The sequence below is a fragment of the Bemisia tabaci genome, unplaced genomic scaffold (genome assembly GCF_918797505.1).
Source record: "Bemisia tabaci unplaced genomic scaffold, PGI_BMITA_v3".
Classification (NCBI taxonomy): domain Eukaryota; kingdom Metazoa; phylum Arthropoda; class Insecta; order Hemiptera; family Aleyrodidae; genus Bemisia; species Bemisia tabaci.
In genome coordinates this window covers 15579-33070 of record NW_027311825.1, presented here as the reverse complement: position 1 = coordinate 33070, position 17492 = coordinate 15579, and positions in this window count along the sequence as shown.

Below are 17492 nucleotides of genomic sequence, written 5' to 3'. Positions count from 1 at the left end.
GTTGGAGGCGTAGAATCGATTCCGCACGGTCTTGGCGCTCTGCGAGGCTTCCTTAGCCGAAAAACAGTCAAAAACAGGTCAAAAACGAGCTTTTCTGACCAATTTTTGACTCTTTGGCTAGAGCGTTTTCAGCGGACAGCCCGAAGCGAGGGACTCGCGGAGCTTTTCAGACTGGAGAATCGCACTTAGCGTGTCAATTCCAAGCGAGCTTCCTCGGTTTCAGCCTGATCGGCGAACTTTCGATTTCGACCCCGAAAATTTAGTCGATTAAAGAATTAGGATGCGACTGAAATCTCGATTTTTTTTCTCAGTCCAAAATCGAGGAAAATCGACAGGCGTTACAAGGACTAAATTTTTAGAGTCACAATCGAAAGTTCATTGATACGGCCGAAACCACGAAAGCTCGCTTGGAATTGACTCGCTGAGTTCGATTTTCGAGTCAGCAAAGTTCCGCGAGTCCCTCGCTTTGAGCTATCCGCTGAAAACCTTCCAGAGAAAGAGTCAAAAATTGGTCTGAAAAACTCGTTTTTGACCAGTTTTTGACTTTTTCTCGGCTCAGGAAGTCTCGCTAAGAGTCGGGACCGTGCGGAATCGATTCTACGCCTCCAACTACGTAGGATGAGACTGAAATCTCGAAATTTTTTCTCAGTCCAAAATCGAGAAAAATTGTCATGGGTTCCATGGACTGAATTTTTCGGGTCAAAATCGAAAGTTCGCCCATCGGGCCAAAACCAAGTAAGCTCGCTTGGAATTGACTCGCTGAGTGGGATTTTCTAGTCGGTTCCAGAGGGGAGACGGAATTAGGTATTTTTGCATCAAGCTCTTTTAGTCCATGAAACCCCAGTCGATTTTTCCCGATTCATTCCGATGAATGAAAATAATCAGAGATTAGTATCAAATCCCATGTAGGTACTTGGAGGCGTAGAATCGATTCCCATTGGTCCCGAGGCTCGGCGGAGCTTTCTTAGCCGAGAAACGGTCAAAAACTCCAGTGTTTTTGACCGTTTCGCGAAAGTTCACCGACCGCGCGTTTTTCGCCGATCCAGCGGACCAGCGGACTCGCAGAGCTTTTTAGACCAGAAAATCGGACTCAGCGGGTCATTTCCAAGGGGACTTGCCCGGTTTCAGCCCGATCGGAGAACTTTCGATTTTGACCCCGAAATTTCACTCCATGTACCCCTGTCGATTTTTCTCGATTTTGGAGGAGAAAAAAAATTTCGAGCTGAGTGTCGGATCTTACATAGTTGGAGGCGTAGAATCGATTCCGCACGGTCTTGACTCTCGGCGAGGCTTCCTGAGCCGAGAAACAGTCAGAAACTGGTCAAAAACGAGCATTTCCGACCACTTTTTGACTCTTTTTCTGGAGCATTTTCAGCAGATAGCTGTAAGCGAGGGACTTGCGGAGCTTTTCGGACTCGAAAATCGCACTCAGCGAGTCAATTCAAAGCGAGCTTACTTGGTTTTTGCCCGATGGGCGAACTTTCGATTTCGACCCGAAAAATTTAGTCCATGTAACCCATGTCAGTTTTTCTCCAGTTTGGACTGAGAAAAAACGTTTGAAATTTCAGTTGCATCCTACGTAGTTGGAGGCGTAGAATCGATTCCGCACGGTCCCGACTCTCTGCGAGACTTCCTGAGCCGAGAAACAGTCAAAAACGAGCATTTCTGAACACTTTTTGACTCTTTCTCCGTAGCGTTTTCAGCAGATAGCTCTAAGCGAGGGACTCGCGGAGCTTTCGGACTCGAAAATCGCACTCAGCGGGTCAATTCCAAGCGGCCTAACTTGCTTTCGGCTCGATCGGCGAACTATCGATTTTGACGCTAAAAGTTTAGTCCATGTAACCCCTGTCGATTTTTCTCGATTTGGGACTGAAAAAAAAAATTCGAGATTTCAGTCTCATCCTACGCAGTTGGAGGCGTAGAATCGATTTCGCACGGTCTTGGCGCTCTGCGAGGCTTCCTTAGCCGAAAAACAGTCAAAAACAGGTCAAAAACGAGCTTTTCTGACCAATTCTTGACTCTTTGGCTAGAGCGTTTTCAGCGGACAGCCCGAAGCGAGGGACTCGCGGAGCTTTTCAGACTGGAGAATCGCACTTAGCGTGTCAATTCCAAGCGAGCTTCCTCGGTTTCAGCCTGATCGGCGAACTTTCGATTTCGACCCCGAAAATTTAGTCGATTAAAGAATTAGGATGCGACTGAAATCTCGATTTTTTTTCTCAGTCCAAAATCGAGGAAAATCGACAGGCGTTACAAGGACTAAATTTTTAGAGTCACAATCGAAAGTTCATTGATACGGCCGAAACCACGAAAGCTCGCTTGGAATTGACTCGCTGAGTTCGATTTTCGAGTCAGCAAAGTTCCGCGAGTCCCTCGCTTTGAGCTATCCGCTGAAAACCTTCCAGAGAAAGAGTCAAAAATTGGTCTGAAAAACTCGTTTTTGACCAGTTTTTGACTTTTTCTCGGCTCAGGAAGTCTCGCTAAGAGTCGGGACCGTGCGGAATCGATTCTACGCCTCCAACTACGTAGGATGAGACTGAAATCTCGAAATTTTTTCTCAGTCCAAAATCGAGAAAAATTGTCATGGGTTCCATGGACTGAATTTTTCGGGTCAAAATCGAAAGTTCGCCCATCGGGCCAAAACCAAGTAAGCTCGCTTGGAATTGACTCGCTGAGTGGGATTTTCTAGTCGGTTCCAGAGGGGAGACGGAATTAGGTATTTTTGCATCAAGCTCTTTTAGTCCATGAAACCCCAGTCGATTTTTCCCGATTCATTCCGATGAATGAAAATAATCAGAGATTAGTATCAAATCCCATGTAGGTACTTGGAGGCGTAGAATCGATTCCCATTGGTCCCGAGGCTCGGCGGAGCTTTCTTAGCCGAGAAACGGTCAAAAACTCCACTGTTTTTGACCGTTTCGCGAAAGTTCACCGACCGCGCGTTTTTCGCCGATCCAGCGGACCAGCGGACTCGCAGAGCTTTTTAGACCAGAAAATCGGACTCAGCGGGTCATTTCCAAGGGGACTTGCCCGGTTTCAGCCCGATCGGAGAACTTTCGATTTTGACCCCGAAATTTCACTCCATGGTACCCCTGTCGATTTTTCTCGATTATGGAGGAGAAAAAAAATTTCGAGCTGAGTGTCGGATCTTACATAGTTGGAGGCGTAGAATCGATTCCGCACGGTCTTGACTCTCGGCGAGGCTTCCTGAGCCGAGAAACAGTCAGAAACTGGTCAAAAACGAGCATTTCCGACCACTTTTTGACTCTTTTTCTGGAGCATTTTCAGCAGATAGCTGTAAGCGAGGGACTTGCGGAGCTTTTCGGACTCGAAAATCGCACTCAGCGAGTCAATACAAAGCGAGCTTAATTGGTTTTTGCCCGTGTGCGTCGTTTTTCCATCTTTTTAATCCATGAAATCGAAAAAAGAAAAAAAAAAAAAAAAAAAAAAAAAACATTTACCATCCAATTTTCGTTGTTACAGAGAGGTTACTTGTTGGCAGCCCCTGTTTTGCCGTTACGCATAAAATCAACCACGTTTAATAGAGATACATCTAGTCGCTTTCAGTTTGAGCCAGGTTTCAGGTTTGAAGTTTCATTTATTCATAAAACTTGGGTAACGTTAAATGTGAAGTTTAACGTGCTTTCAGGCTTAAAAATGTTTTCTCGACTTTGAATTTTAGCCAGGACACGATGCAAGACTAATTGTATTAAACTACTTCAAACTCTTCTCTTTTCAAAGTGCGGCATGGTAACTGGTAAGTTCCTGCTGAACTTGGTCCAATTCGTTGCTCCTATGGCGTAAGGGTGTATCTCAAATTCCGCATGAGTCCCGGCACAGTGGTTTTGAAGCAAAAAAAAAAATGCGACAAAAATGTACCCAAAAATGGTTTGCTCGGGGTGAGTCCATGGTACGTGCACACTTAAATTCGCGAAAAATCAAAATCTTGGCTAGTGCTATTTTCGAAATACGCGCTTTGAAATTTTCAAAGTAAATGCAACTTTTCTATTGATCTTGATCCACTTTTTATTTATTTGTACATTGAATCGGTGTTGATCGGTTCACGTTTTCATTTTTTATTCGAATCAAGTCGATCGAATACATGCCCTCTCCTTACACGCACACTTCCATTCATACTCTTTTTTTTAACCGAAAAATTCGCCTTCTGCTGCGTCTGCGGCAATTGTTGTTACGAGTATGCGGTGCGTGCTGGTTTCAGGTAGTTACATACTCGACTCTTTGAAGGCGTTTTGTATGCGAGAGCAATTCGCAAGTTCTCCAACAGGGTACGCCACTTGATCACATAAAACGCCTTCACAGAGTCGAGTATGTAATGACCTGAAACCAGCACGCACAACATATTCGTAACAACAATTGCTGCAGACGCAGCTGAAGGCGAATTGCTCTCGCACATAAAACGCCGTCAGAGATTCGTGTATGTAATGACCTGAAACCAGCACGCACAACATATTCGTAACAACAATTGCCGCAGACGCAGCTGAAGACGAATTTTTCAGTTAAAAAAAAAAGGGTATGAAAGGAAGTGTGCGTGTAACGAGAGGGTATGTATGATCGACATGAATCGAACGAAAAATGAAAACGTGAACCGATCAACACCGATTCAATGTACAAATAAATAAAAATCGGATCAAAATCAGTGGAAAAGTTGCATTTTCTATGAAAATCTCAAATCGCGTATTTCGAAAAAAGGATCAGTCAAGAATTTGATTTTTCGCAATTTTACGTGTACACGTACCATAGACTCGCCCCCTGCAAACCATTTTTGGATACATTTTTGTCGCTTTTTTTTTATCTTCTAGAAAAAAAATCTCGGCAGATTTTGAATTTTCAGCAAAAAAAAGGACGAAAGCCCCTGCCCATGAGTCTAAAGAATCATTCTAAACCCAAAAATCGGCAAAATTAAGAGAAATGATAGCAGAATAGTGTTTGGAAAAAAACCTCACATTCGATACAGAAATCGGTCAAGGGTCAATTCCAAGCGAGCTTACTTGGTTCCGACCCTATCGGCGAAATTTCCATTTTGACCCGAAAAATTTAGTCCATGTTATCCGTGTCGATTTTTCTCGATTTGAGACGGAGAAAAATATTCGAGATTTCAGTCGCATCCTACGTTGCTGGAAGCGTAGAATCGATTCCGCACGGTCCCGACTCTCGGGGAGGCTTCCTGAGCCGAGAAACAGTAAGAAACTGGTCAAAAACGAGCTTTTCTGACCACTTTTTGACTCTTTCTCTAGAGCGTTTTCAGCGGCTAGCTCGAAGCAAGGGACTTGCGGAGCTATTTCGACTGAAAAATTGCACTCGGCGGGTCAATTCCAAGCGAGCTTACTTGAATTCGGCCCGATCAGCGAACTTTAGATTTTGACGCTAAAAATTTAGTCCATGTAACTCCTGTCGATTTTTCTCGATTTGGGACTGAGAAAAAAATTTCGAGATTTCAGTCGCATCCTACGTAGTTGAAGGCGAAGAATCGATTCCGCACGGTCCCAACATTTGGCGAGGCTCCCTGAGCTAAGAATCAGTCAAAAATTGGTTCAAAACGAGTGTTTCTGACCACTTTTTGTCTCTTTTTTCGGAGCGTTTTCAGCGGATAACTCGTAGCGAGGGACTCAAGGAGCGTTTCCGACTGGAAAATCCCACTCAGCGGGTCAATTCCAAGCGAGCTTACTTGGTTCCGACCCGATCGGCGAACTATCGATTTTGACGCTAATAATTTAGTCCATGTAACCCCTGTCGATTTTTCTCGATTTGGGACTGAGAAAAAAATTTCAAGATTTCAGTCGCATCCTATATAGTCGGTGGCGTAGAATCGGTTCCGCACGCTCCCGACACTCGGCGAGGCTTCCCGAGTCGAGAAACAGTCAAAAGCTGGTCAAAAAGGAGCTTTTCTGACCACTTTTTGCCTGTTTCTCTGGAGCGTTTTCAGCGGATAGCTCGAAGCTAGGGACTCGCGGAGCTTTTCCAACTCGAAAATCGAACACAGCGGGTCAATTCCATGCGAGCTCAGATCCAAAGGAGTCAACGTCACGAGATAATTGATAGGCTTGGAGGACAAGGCGCACATGGCGCACAAGTGCAGTTTCTGCTATTTCGAGAAATACGTGTTTGAAGTTTCGAAATTATACATGGATCCTTATGACGGAATAAATGTTCAAACTGACCTTTTGATGCTTAAAAATTGGAATTTGGGAGCGAATTTTTCACAGAATATGCATCATGACTAGTTTTACTGGAAATTAAAACCATCTCAATTTTTTTAAAAACTGCCTGTATGCGCCTTTTTATCTCTGAAATATTTATCAGTGTATAAGTCGCAGGGAGTCAGCAATCACCGGCAATTTGCAAGCTCCGTACTTGTCAATTCGTCAAATTGTAATTACCATAACATCGATATAGTAAAGATTTCTTTACGCCTTCAAATCCAGCGATACTCTCCGCTTTGCCAAGGAGTTAGTTTAGTTGCTTAACCGAACCTAACACAGATTATTGATGGCATTTCACGATCTCGCGAGTGTGCTAGCTTACACCATGTATCCAAGAAGAAGGGGCTAACGTATGTTTGAATTCAAACCATAATAATCCCTACTTCCAATCTCGTTTTTTCACTTTAAAACGATTAAATTTGTTGATTAAACACGAATGGATTGCAATTTGCCGGCGATTGCTAATTGCCTGCAACATATATACCTGAGAATTTTTGTGAAGAAATTAATGAGAAAAAAAAATTACTGACTGAACAATCATAATCACTGCTTGTGGAAATGTTAATTAAACGATACTAAAGCACTTTATAGATGGTGAAAGTGCAGAAGTGCGAATCTCGGAAAACACGATTTTCCAGGAGAGTAAAAAAACTGTCTGCATTCCTCTTTATTGTCGGCAGAAGGGATTAACCTTCTACCCTTCTTATTAATAATTCTTGAGGATGGCAAGAATAAGATATTTTTTCAAACTCCGTCAGCAGTTTCAATAATTTCTCGAACTGTTAGAAAATACGGCAGGAATGCCGAGATTCGCGTTTTTGGCACTAAGAATCGACCCTTCATCAGTAGATTCACATTTTTGCACTTGGTGTTTTAAACTTGTTGGTGGATTTGGATCATTTAAAGACGGAAAAAAGGGTTTCACACTTAAATTTCCTTATCAGATAAGATTTAGTTGGTCATCGATGCTCCATGAATCCATGCTTTACGCTTTCCTAATGGACCAAAGGACAAAGTACTTTTTCTTCAATTATGATTATTCACAGTTAATCAAAGAAAACTCATTTTATCCGTGCAAAACTATTTAAATTCACGACCGCTTTTGAGTGAGTTGCGATCTTGTAAACGGCAACTCTTTCAGTTTCACTTCAGAATACGATGACCGAACCAAGGGACTTAAAATACACAATCTGATCCAGCCGCCTGCGCTCTCTTCATTTAAAAAGGACGTAGATACCAAAAAAAATCTTAATATTATTTCAAAATAATATTCCTCGGCATTTTCCCAATATGCATCTAGATTTAAACACCCAAAATTATGAACTTTTTGGTCAACATCATTGTACAAGGCCACTCATAGTGGATACAGAAGAGCGCCTTCAAATCAATCCGTGAACTTAACGTAAAATTCTGATACCACCATTCGTGCGTCACGACAGTCATTTTGCATGTCCGGCCATTTGAAGGCGTTTCGTTGATTTCAGGCAAACTGGTCAAAAACGAGTGTTTCTGGCCACTTTTTGAGTTTTTCTTTGGATCGTCTTCCGCGGATAGCTCGAAGCGAGGGACTCGCGGAGCTTTTCCGACTGGAAAATCGCACTCAGCATGTCATTTCCAAGCGGACTAGCTTGGTTTCGGCCCGTTCGGCGAACTTTTGATTTTGACCATAAAAATTTAGTCCAAGTAATCCTTGTCGATTTTCCTCGATTTTGGACTGAGAGAAAATTTCGAGATATCAGTAGCATCCTACGCACTTGGAGGCGTCAAATCAATTCCGCACGGTTTTGACTCTCGGCGAGGCTCCCTGAGCCGAGAAACATTCAGAAACTGGTCAAAAACGAGCATTTCTGACTCCTTTTTGAATCTTTCTCTGGAGCGTTTTCAGCGGATAGCTTTAAGCGAGGGAGTCGCGAACCTTTACCGACTCGAAAATCGCACTCGGCGGGTCAATTCCAAGTTACCTTACTTGGTGCCGGTCCGATTGGCGAAATTTTGATTTTGTCGAGCCGAGAACCAGTCAAAAACAGGTAAAAAACAAGCATTTCTGACCACTTTTTGACCCTTTCTCTAGAGCGTTTTCAGCAGATAGCTCGAAGCAAGGGACTTAAGGAGCTATACCGACTGGAAAATTGCACTCAGCGGGTCATTTCCAAGGGGACTTGCCCGGTTTCAGCCCGATCGAAGAACTTTCGATTTCGACCCCGATATTTCACTCCATGGTACCCCTGTCGATTTTTCTCGATTTTGGAGGAGAAAAAAAATTTCGAGCTGAGTGTCGGATCTTACATAGTTGGAGGCGTAGAATCGATTCCCATTGGTCCCGAGGCTCGGCGGAGCTTTCTTAGCCGAGAAACGGTCAAAAACTCCAGTATTTTTGACCGTTTCGCGAAAGTTCACCGACCGCGCGTTTTTCGCCGATCCAGCGGACCAGCGGACTCGCAGAGCTTCTTAGACCAGAAAATCGGACTCAGCGGGTCATTTCCAAGGGGACTTGCCCGGTTTCAGCCCGATCGGAGAACTTTTGATTTTGACCCCGAAATTTCACTCCATGGTACCCCTGTCGATTTTTCTCGATATTGGAGGAGAAAAAAAATTTCGAGCTGAGTGTCGGATCTTACATAGTTGGAGGCGTAGAATCGATTCCGCACGCTCTTGACTCTCGGCGAGGCTCTCTGAGCCGAGAAACAGTCAGAAACTGGTCAAAAACGAGCATTTCCGACCACTTTTTGACTCTTTTTCTGGAGCATTTTCAGCAGATAGCTCTAAGCGAGGGACTTGCGGAGCTTTTCGGACTCGAAAATCGCACTCAGCGAGTCTATTCAAAGCGAGCTTACTTGGTTTTGGCCTGATGGGCGAACTTTCGATTTCGACCCGAAAAATTTAGTCCATGTAACCCATGTCAATTTTTCTCCAGTTTGGACTGAGAAAAAACGTTTGAAATTTCAGTTGCATCCTACGTAGTTGGAGGCGTAGAATTGATTCCGCACGGTCTCGACTCTCTGCGAGACTTCCTGAGCCGAGAAACAGTCAAAAACGAGCATTTCTGAACACTTTTTGACTCTTTCTCCGTAGCGTTTTCAGCAGATAGCTCTAAGCGAGGGACTAGCGGAGCTTTCGGACTCGAAAATCGCACTCAGCGGGTCAATTCCAAGCGGCCTAACTTGCTTTCCGATTGGTCCCGAGGCTCGGCGGAGCTTTCTTAGCCGAGAAACGGTCAAAAACTCCAGTGTTTTTGACCGTTTCGCGAAAGTTCACCGACCGCGCGTTTTTCGCCGATCCAGCGGACCAGCGGACTCGCAGAGCTTTTTAGACCAGAAAATCGGACTCAGCGGGTCATTTCCAAGGGGACTTGCCCGGTTTCAGCCCGATCGGAGAACTTTCGATTTTGCCCCCGAAATTTCACTCCATTCTCACCCTGTCGATTTATGTTGATTTTGGAGGAGAAAAAAAATTTCGAGCTGAGTGTCGGATCTTACCTAGTTGGAGGCGTAGAATCGATTCCGCACGGTCTTGACTCTCGGCGGAGCTTTCTTAGCCTAGAAACAGTCAGAAACTGGTCAAAAACGAGCATTTCTGAACACTTTTTGACTCTTTCTCCGTAGCGTTTTCAGCAGATAGCTCGAAGCGAGGGACTGGCGGAGCTTTCGGACTCGAAAATCGCACTCAGCGGGTCAATTCCAAGCGGCCTAACTTGCTTTCGGCTCGATCGGCGAACTATCGATTTTGACGCTAAAAGTTTAGTCCATGTAACCCCTGTCGATTTTTCTCGATTTGGGACTGAAAAAAAAATTTCGAGATTTCAGTCTCATCCTACGCAGTTGGAGGCGTAGAATCGATTCCGCACGGTCTTGGCGCTCTGCGAGGCTTCCTTAGCCGAAAAACAGTCAAAAACAGGTCAAAAACGAGCTTTTCTGACCAATTTTTGACTTTTTGGCCAGAGCGTTTTCAGCGGACAGCCCGAAGCGAGGGACTCGCGGAGCTTTTCAGACTGGAGAATCGCACTTAGCGTGTCAATTCCAAGCGAGCTTCCTCGGTTTCAGCCTGATCGGCGAACTTTCGATTTCGACCCCGAAAATTTAGTCGATTAAAGAATTAGGATGCGACTGAAATCTCGATTTTTTTTCTCAGTCCAAAATCGAGGAAAATCGACAGGCGTTACAAGGACTAAATTTTTAGAGTCACGATCGAAAGTTCATTAATACGGCCGAAACCTCGCAAGCTCGCTTGGAATTGACTCGCTGAGTTCGATTTTCGAGTTAGCAAAGTTCCGCGAGTCCCTCGCTTTGAGCTCTCCGCTGAAGACTTTCCAGAGAAAGAGTCAAAAATTGGTCTGAAAAACTCGTTTTTGACCAGTTTTTGACTTTTTCTCGGCTCAGGAAGTCTCGCTAAGAGTCGGGACCGTGCGGAATCGATTCTACGCCTCCAAATACGTAGGATGCGACTGAAATCTCGAAATTTTTTCTCAGTCCAAAATCGAGAAAAATTGTCATGGGTTCCATGGACTGAATTTTTCGGGTCAAAATCGAAAGTTCGCCCATCGGGCCAAAACCAAGTAAGCTCGCTTGGAATTGACTCGCTGAGTGGGATTTTCTAGTCGGTTCCAGAGGGGAGACGGAATTAGGTATTTTTGCATCAAGCTCTTTTAGTCCATGAAACCCCAGTCGATTTTTCCCGATTCATTCCGATGAATGAAAATAATCAGAGATTAGTATCAAATCCCATGTAGGTACTTGGAGGCGTAGAATCGATTCCGCGTGGTCCTGAGGCTCGCCGGAGCTTCCTGGACCGAGAAACAGTAAAAAACGAGTGTTAATTTCTGGAAGTTTCGGGCATGGTCGAATATCCGCGGTTATCCGCGATTGTCAAGTCTGATCGACTCGTGAAGCATTTTGGATCGGAAATTCGGACTCCTCGACTCATTTTATGGGGGACGAGCTTCATTTCAGCCCGATCTGAGAACTTTCGATTTTGACCCGAAAAGTAAAACCTGCATGGTTACCCGACAAACACAAAATTTCAACAACGAAGCTGCTGGGAGTAAGGTAAGTCTCTAAAGTACAGGAAATCTAAGTAGTCCTTGAACAATGAACTTTTTTACAGGTTTGTAGAATGTTTTGGGATTTTGCAGTGCTTCCGCAGGGCCGGATTTATACCCACTTGCCGCCCGTGGGCCGCCCCCTTTTCATTCGTTTTGAAATATCAAGCTCGAACCATCAAGTGAACAAGCCGGAGTAGGAGGGGTGCATAAGACGTGTTTATTCGTCTTGGGCACATTTTTTTCAAAGCCCTGTCAACACTAGCCAAAGTTCACGGAACATAGCGCAAAAGTTAAGTTCCGTAAACCTTTCTCTGTGTGGTCCAGGCCTTCCATTTATTAGAAATGAACGAAAAAATTATGAAAGAATAAATATGAATGTGGTTTAATAATTTTAATTTCCGCCACCGCGCTAACCGGACTGTTTTTGACGAAATGCATTAAGTATTCATGCAGTCTTGTAGGCACTATGAGTCTCACGCCAACCGCTGCTGACCGCACTGCGTTTGACGCAATGCGTGAAGTATTCGGGGAGTCTTGAAGGCGCTAAATGTGTTTCATGCTGACTGGCGCGGCGCGCGAAGGGCTTCTCCTTTTCAACTCAAATCCTTGTCATCATTGCTCTTTGCGCCGCGTCGCTCCAGGCCAAACTGCGTGTTTGGTTTCTCTCTCAACTATACCAATGAAAGGCGCTGTCTCTTGTATCGCTGAAAGACGAACAAATTCAACGCAAAAAATTCATTACTATATGTATACTTTAACTCTCAGGAAATGAGAGATTTTGACGCCTTTTCTCGTTTTTCATTTTTTTTTTCTGAATCCGTTTTTTTTTTATACCTAGATTTGAAAATTTGCCGCCCCCTAAAATTGCCGCCATTGGCCGCGGCCCATGTGACCACCCCCTAAATCCGGCCCTGGATTAGGGGCTGGGGAGGAACACTTTGACGATGAACTCCTAAGCCACGTACATCGTTTGCGGTATTCAAAAATCTCCGCTCCCATTTTACTTTTTGGCGGAGAGCAGAGCAATTTCATTCCTTGGATTTTCCACACAGTTTTCTTCACGCAGACGAAAAATCCCGGGGTTTTAAAAAATTGACGTTGAATGGTTCTCATGATAAAATAATGTATGACAGGAAGTCTGCAACGTTGCAAACTGAGATACGTGGCCTCGTAGTTTCATCGTCTATTTGGGTTCATTACTACGCAGATCGATGTTAATGTCAACCTGCGATAACTATGAGAGATGAACAAATTTTCACTTTGTGTGCGTCGTTTTTCCATCTTCTTAATCCATGAAATCGAAAAAAAAAAAAAAAAAAAAAAAAATTTACCATCCAATTTTCGTTGTTACAGAGAGGTTACTTGTTGGCAGCCCCTGTTTTGCCGTTACGCATAAAATCAACCACGTTTAATAGAGATACATCTAGTCGCTTTCAGTTTGAACCAGGTTTCAGGTTTGAAGTTTCATTTATTCATAAAACTTGGGTAATGTTAAATGTGAAGTTTAACGTGCTTTCAGGCTTAAAAATGTTTTCTCGACTTTGAATTTTAGCCAGGACACGATGCAAGACTAATTGTATTAAACTACTTCAAACTCTTCTCTTTTCAAAGTGCGGCATGGTAACTGGTAAGTTCCTGCTGAACTTGGTCCAATTCGTTGCTCCTATGGCGTAAGGGTATATCTCAAATTCCGCATGAGTCCCGGCACAGTGGTTTTGAAGCAAAAAAAAAATGTACCCAAAAATGGTTTGCTCAAGGTGAGTCCATGGTACGTGCACACTTAAATTCGCGAAAAATCAAAATCTTGGCTAGTGCTATTTTCTAAATACGCGCTTTGAAATTTTCAAAGTAAATGCAACTTTTCTATTGATCTTGATCCACTTTTTATTTATTTGTACATTGAATCGGTGTTGATCGGTTCACGTTTTCATTTTTTATTCGAATGAAGTCGATCGTATACATGCCCTCTCCTTACACGCACACTTCCATTCATACTCTTTTTTTTAACCGAAAAATTCGCCTTCTGCTGCGTCTGCGGCAATTGTTGTTACGAGTATGCGGTGCGTGCTGGTTTCAGGTAGATACATACTCGACTCTTTGAAGGCGTTTTGTGTGCGAGAGCAATTCGCCAGTTCTCCAACAGGGTACGCCACTTGCGCACATAAACGCCTTCACAGAGTCGAGTATGTAATGACCTGAAACCAGCACGCACAACATATTCGTAACAACAATTGCTGCAGACGCAGCTGAAGGCGAATTGCTCTCGCACATAAAACGCCGGCCGTCAGAGATTCGTGTATGTAATGACCTGAAACCAGCACGCACAACATATTCGTAACAACAATTGCCGCAGACGCAGCTGAAGACGAATTTTTCAGTTAAAAAAAAAAGGGTATGAAAGGAAGTGTGCGTGTAACGAGAGGCAATGTATGATCGACATGAATCGAACGAAAAATGAAAACGTGAACCGATCAACACCGATTCAATGTACAAATAAATAAAAATCGGATCAAAATCAGTGGAAAAGTTGCATTTACTATGAAAATCTCAAATCGCGTATTTCGAAAAAGGATCAGTCAAGAATTTGATTTTTCGCAATTTTACGTGTACACGTACCATAGACTTGCCCCCTGCAAACCATTTTTGGATACATTTTTGTCGCTTTTTTTTTTATCTTTTAGAAAAAAAAATCTCCGCAGATTTTGAATTTTCAGCAAAAAAAAGGACGAAAGCCCCTGCGCATGAGTCTAAAGAATCATTCTAAACCCAAAAATCGGCAAGATTAAGAGAAATGATAGCAGAATAGTGTTTGGAAAAAAACCTCACTTTCGATACAGAAATCGGTCAAGGGTCAATTCCAAGCGAGCTTACTTGGTTCCGACCCTATCGGCGAAATTTCCATTTTGACCCGAAACATTTAGTCCATGTTATCCGTGTCGATTTTTCTCGATTTGGGACGGAGAAAAATATTCGAGATTTCAGTCGCATCCTACGTTGCTGGAAGCGTAGAATCGATACCGCACGGTCCCGACTCTCGGGGAGGCTTCCTGAGCCGAGAAACAGTAAGAAACTGGTCAAAAACGAGCTTTTCTGACCACTTTTTGACTCTTTCTCTAGAGCGTTTTCAGCGGCTAGCTCGAAGCAAGGGATTTGCGGAGCTATTTCGACTGAAAAATTGCACTCGGTTCACGGTTCTCGGTTTCACACTTAAATTTCCTTATCAGATAAGATTTAGTTGGTCATCGATGCTCCATTAATCCATGCTTTACGCTTTCCTAATGGACCAAAGGACAAAGTACTTTTTCTTCAATTATGATTATTCACAGTTAATCAAAGAAAACTCATTTTATCCGTGCAAAACTATTTAAATTCACGACCGCTTTTGAGTGAGTTGCGATCTTGTAAACGGCGACTCTTTCAGTTTCACTTCAGAATACGATGACCGAACCAAGGGACTTAAAATACACAATCTGATCCAGCCGCCTGCGCTCTCTGCATTTAAAAAGGACGTAGATACCAAAAACAATCTTAATATTATTTCAAAATAATATTCCTCGGCATTTTCCCAATATGCATCTAGATTTAAACACCCAAAATTATGAACTTTTTGGTCAACATCATTGTACAAGGCCACTCATAGTGGATACAGAGCGCCTTCAAATCAATCCGTAAACTTAACGTAAAATTCTGATACCACTATTCGTGCGTCACGACAGTCATTTTGCATACCCGGCCATTTGAAGGCGTTTCGTTGACTTCAGGCAAACTGGTCAAAAACGAGTGTTTCTGGCCACTTTTTGAGTTTTTCTTTGGATCGTCTTCCGCGGATAGCTCGAAGCGAGGGACTCGCGGAGCGTTTCCGACTGGAAAATCGCACTCAGCAGGTCATTTCCAAGCGGACTAGCTTGGTTTCGGCCCGTTCGGCGAACTTTCGATTTTGACCATAAAAATTTAGTCCAAGTAATCCTTGTCGATTTTCCTCGATTTTGGACTGAGAGAAAATTTCGAGATATCAGTCGCATCCTACGCAGTTGGAGGCGTAGAATCAATTCCGCACGGTCTTGACTCTCGGCGAGGCTCCCTGAGTCGAGAAACATTCAGAAACTGGTCAAAAACGAGCATTTCTGACTCCTTTTTGAATCTTTCTCTGGAGCGTTTTCAGCGGATAGCTTTAAGCGAGGGAGTCGCGAACCTTTACCGACTCGAAAATCGCACTCGGCGGGTCAATTCCAAGTTACCTTACTTGGTGCCGGTCCGATTGGCGAACTTTTGATTTTGTCAAGCCGAGAACCAGTCAAAAACAGGGGAAAAACGAGCATTTCTGACCACTTTTTGACCCTTTCTCTGGAGCGTTTTCAGCAGATAGCTCGAAGCAAGGGACTTACGGAGCTATTCCGACTGGAAAATTGCACTCAGCGGGTCATTTCCAAGGGGACTTGCCCGGTTTCAGCCCGATCGAAGAACTTTCGATTTTGACCCCGAAATTTCACTCCCTGTCGATTTTTCTCGATTTTGGAGGAGAAAAAAAATTTCGAGCTGAGTGTCGGATCTTGCATAGTTGGAGGCGTAGAATCGATTCCCATTGGTCCCGAGGCTCGGCGGAGCTTTCTTAGCCGAGAAACGGTCAAAAACTCCAGTGTTTTTGACCGTTTCGCGAAAGTTCACCGACCTCGCGTTTTTCGCCGATCCAGCGGACCAGCGGACTCGCAGAGCTTTTTAGACCAGAAAATCGGACTCAGCGGGTCATTTCCAAGGGGACTTGCCCGGTTTCAGCCCGATCGGAGAACTTTCGATTTCGACCCCGAAATTTCACTCCATGGTACCCCTGTCGATTAATCTCGATTTTGGAGGAGAAAAAAAATTTCGAGCTGAGTGTCGGATCTTACATAGTTGGAGGCGTAGAATCGATTCCCCGTGGTCCCGAGGCTCGGCGGAGCTTTCTTAGCCGAGAAACGGTCAAAAACTCCAGTGTTTTTGACCGTTTCGCGAAAGTTCACCGACCGCGCGTTTTTCGCCGATCCAGCGGACCAGCGGACTCGCAGAGCTTTTTAGACCAGAAAATCGGACTCAGCGGGTCATTTCCAAGGGGACTTGCCCGGTTTCAGCCCGATCGGAGAACTTTCGATTTTGACCCCGAAATTTCACTCCATTCTCACCCTGTCGATTTATCTTGATTTTGGAGGAGAAAAAAAATTTCGAGCTGAGTGTCGGATCTTACATAGTTGGAGGCGTAGAATCGATTCCGCACGGTCTTGACTCTCGGCGGAGCTTTCTTAGCCTAGAAACAGTCAGAAACTGGTCGAAAACGAGCATTTCCGACCACTTTTTGACTCTTTTTCTGGAGCATTTTCAGCAGATAGCTCTAAGCGAGGGACTTGCGGAGCTTTTCGGACTCGAAAATCGCACTCAGCGAGTCTATTCAAAGCGAGCTTACTTGGTTTTGGCCTGATGGGCGAACTTTCGATTTCGACCCGAAAAATTTAGTCCATGTAACCCATGTCAATTTTTCTCCAGTTTGGACTGAGAAAAAACGTTTGAAATTTCAGTTGCATCCTACGTAGTTGGAGGCGTAGAATTGATTCCGCACGGTCTCGACTCTCTGCGAGACTTCCTGAGCCGAGAAACAGTCAAAAACGAGCATTTCTGAACACTTTTTGACTCTTTCTCCGTAGCGTTTTCAGCAGATAGCTCTAAGCGAGGGACTCGCGGAGCTTTCGGACTCGAAAATCGCACTCAGCGGGTCAATTCCAAGCGGCCTAACTTGCTTTCGGCTCGATCGGCGAACTATCGATTTTGACGCTAAAAGTTTAGTCCATGTAACCCCCAACCTCACCTTTCCATTGCCTCTCTAGGATTGTGCAACTTACTTTCTTTTTGCAATGAAATAACTGAAATCATGCAAAATAATTAATTTACAACAAGCTAATTTTATTTAGAGGTTCGGTACTACTTTTGCGCCCGAGCCAGAACCTCCCAGCTGCCGTTTCATTTCGACGGTGAAACTACCAAACCACGTATCTCGGTTTGCGACGTTGCAGACTTCCTGTCATACTTTATTTTTTAAATGAAAAACTACTTAACGTCCAGTCTTGAAAATTTCTGTGATTTTTCCTCTTCGTGCGGAGAAAATTCTGTGAAAATTTCAAGGAATGATATTGATTTGGTCTACTTCAAAAAAATAAAATGCGAGCGTAGATTTTTAAACACCGCAAACGAGATACGTGGTTTGGTAGTTT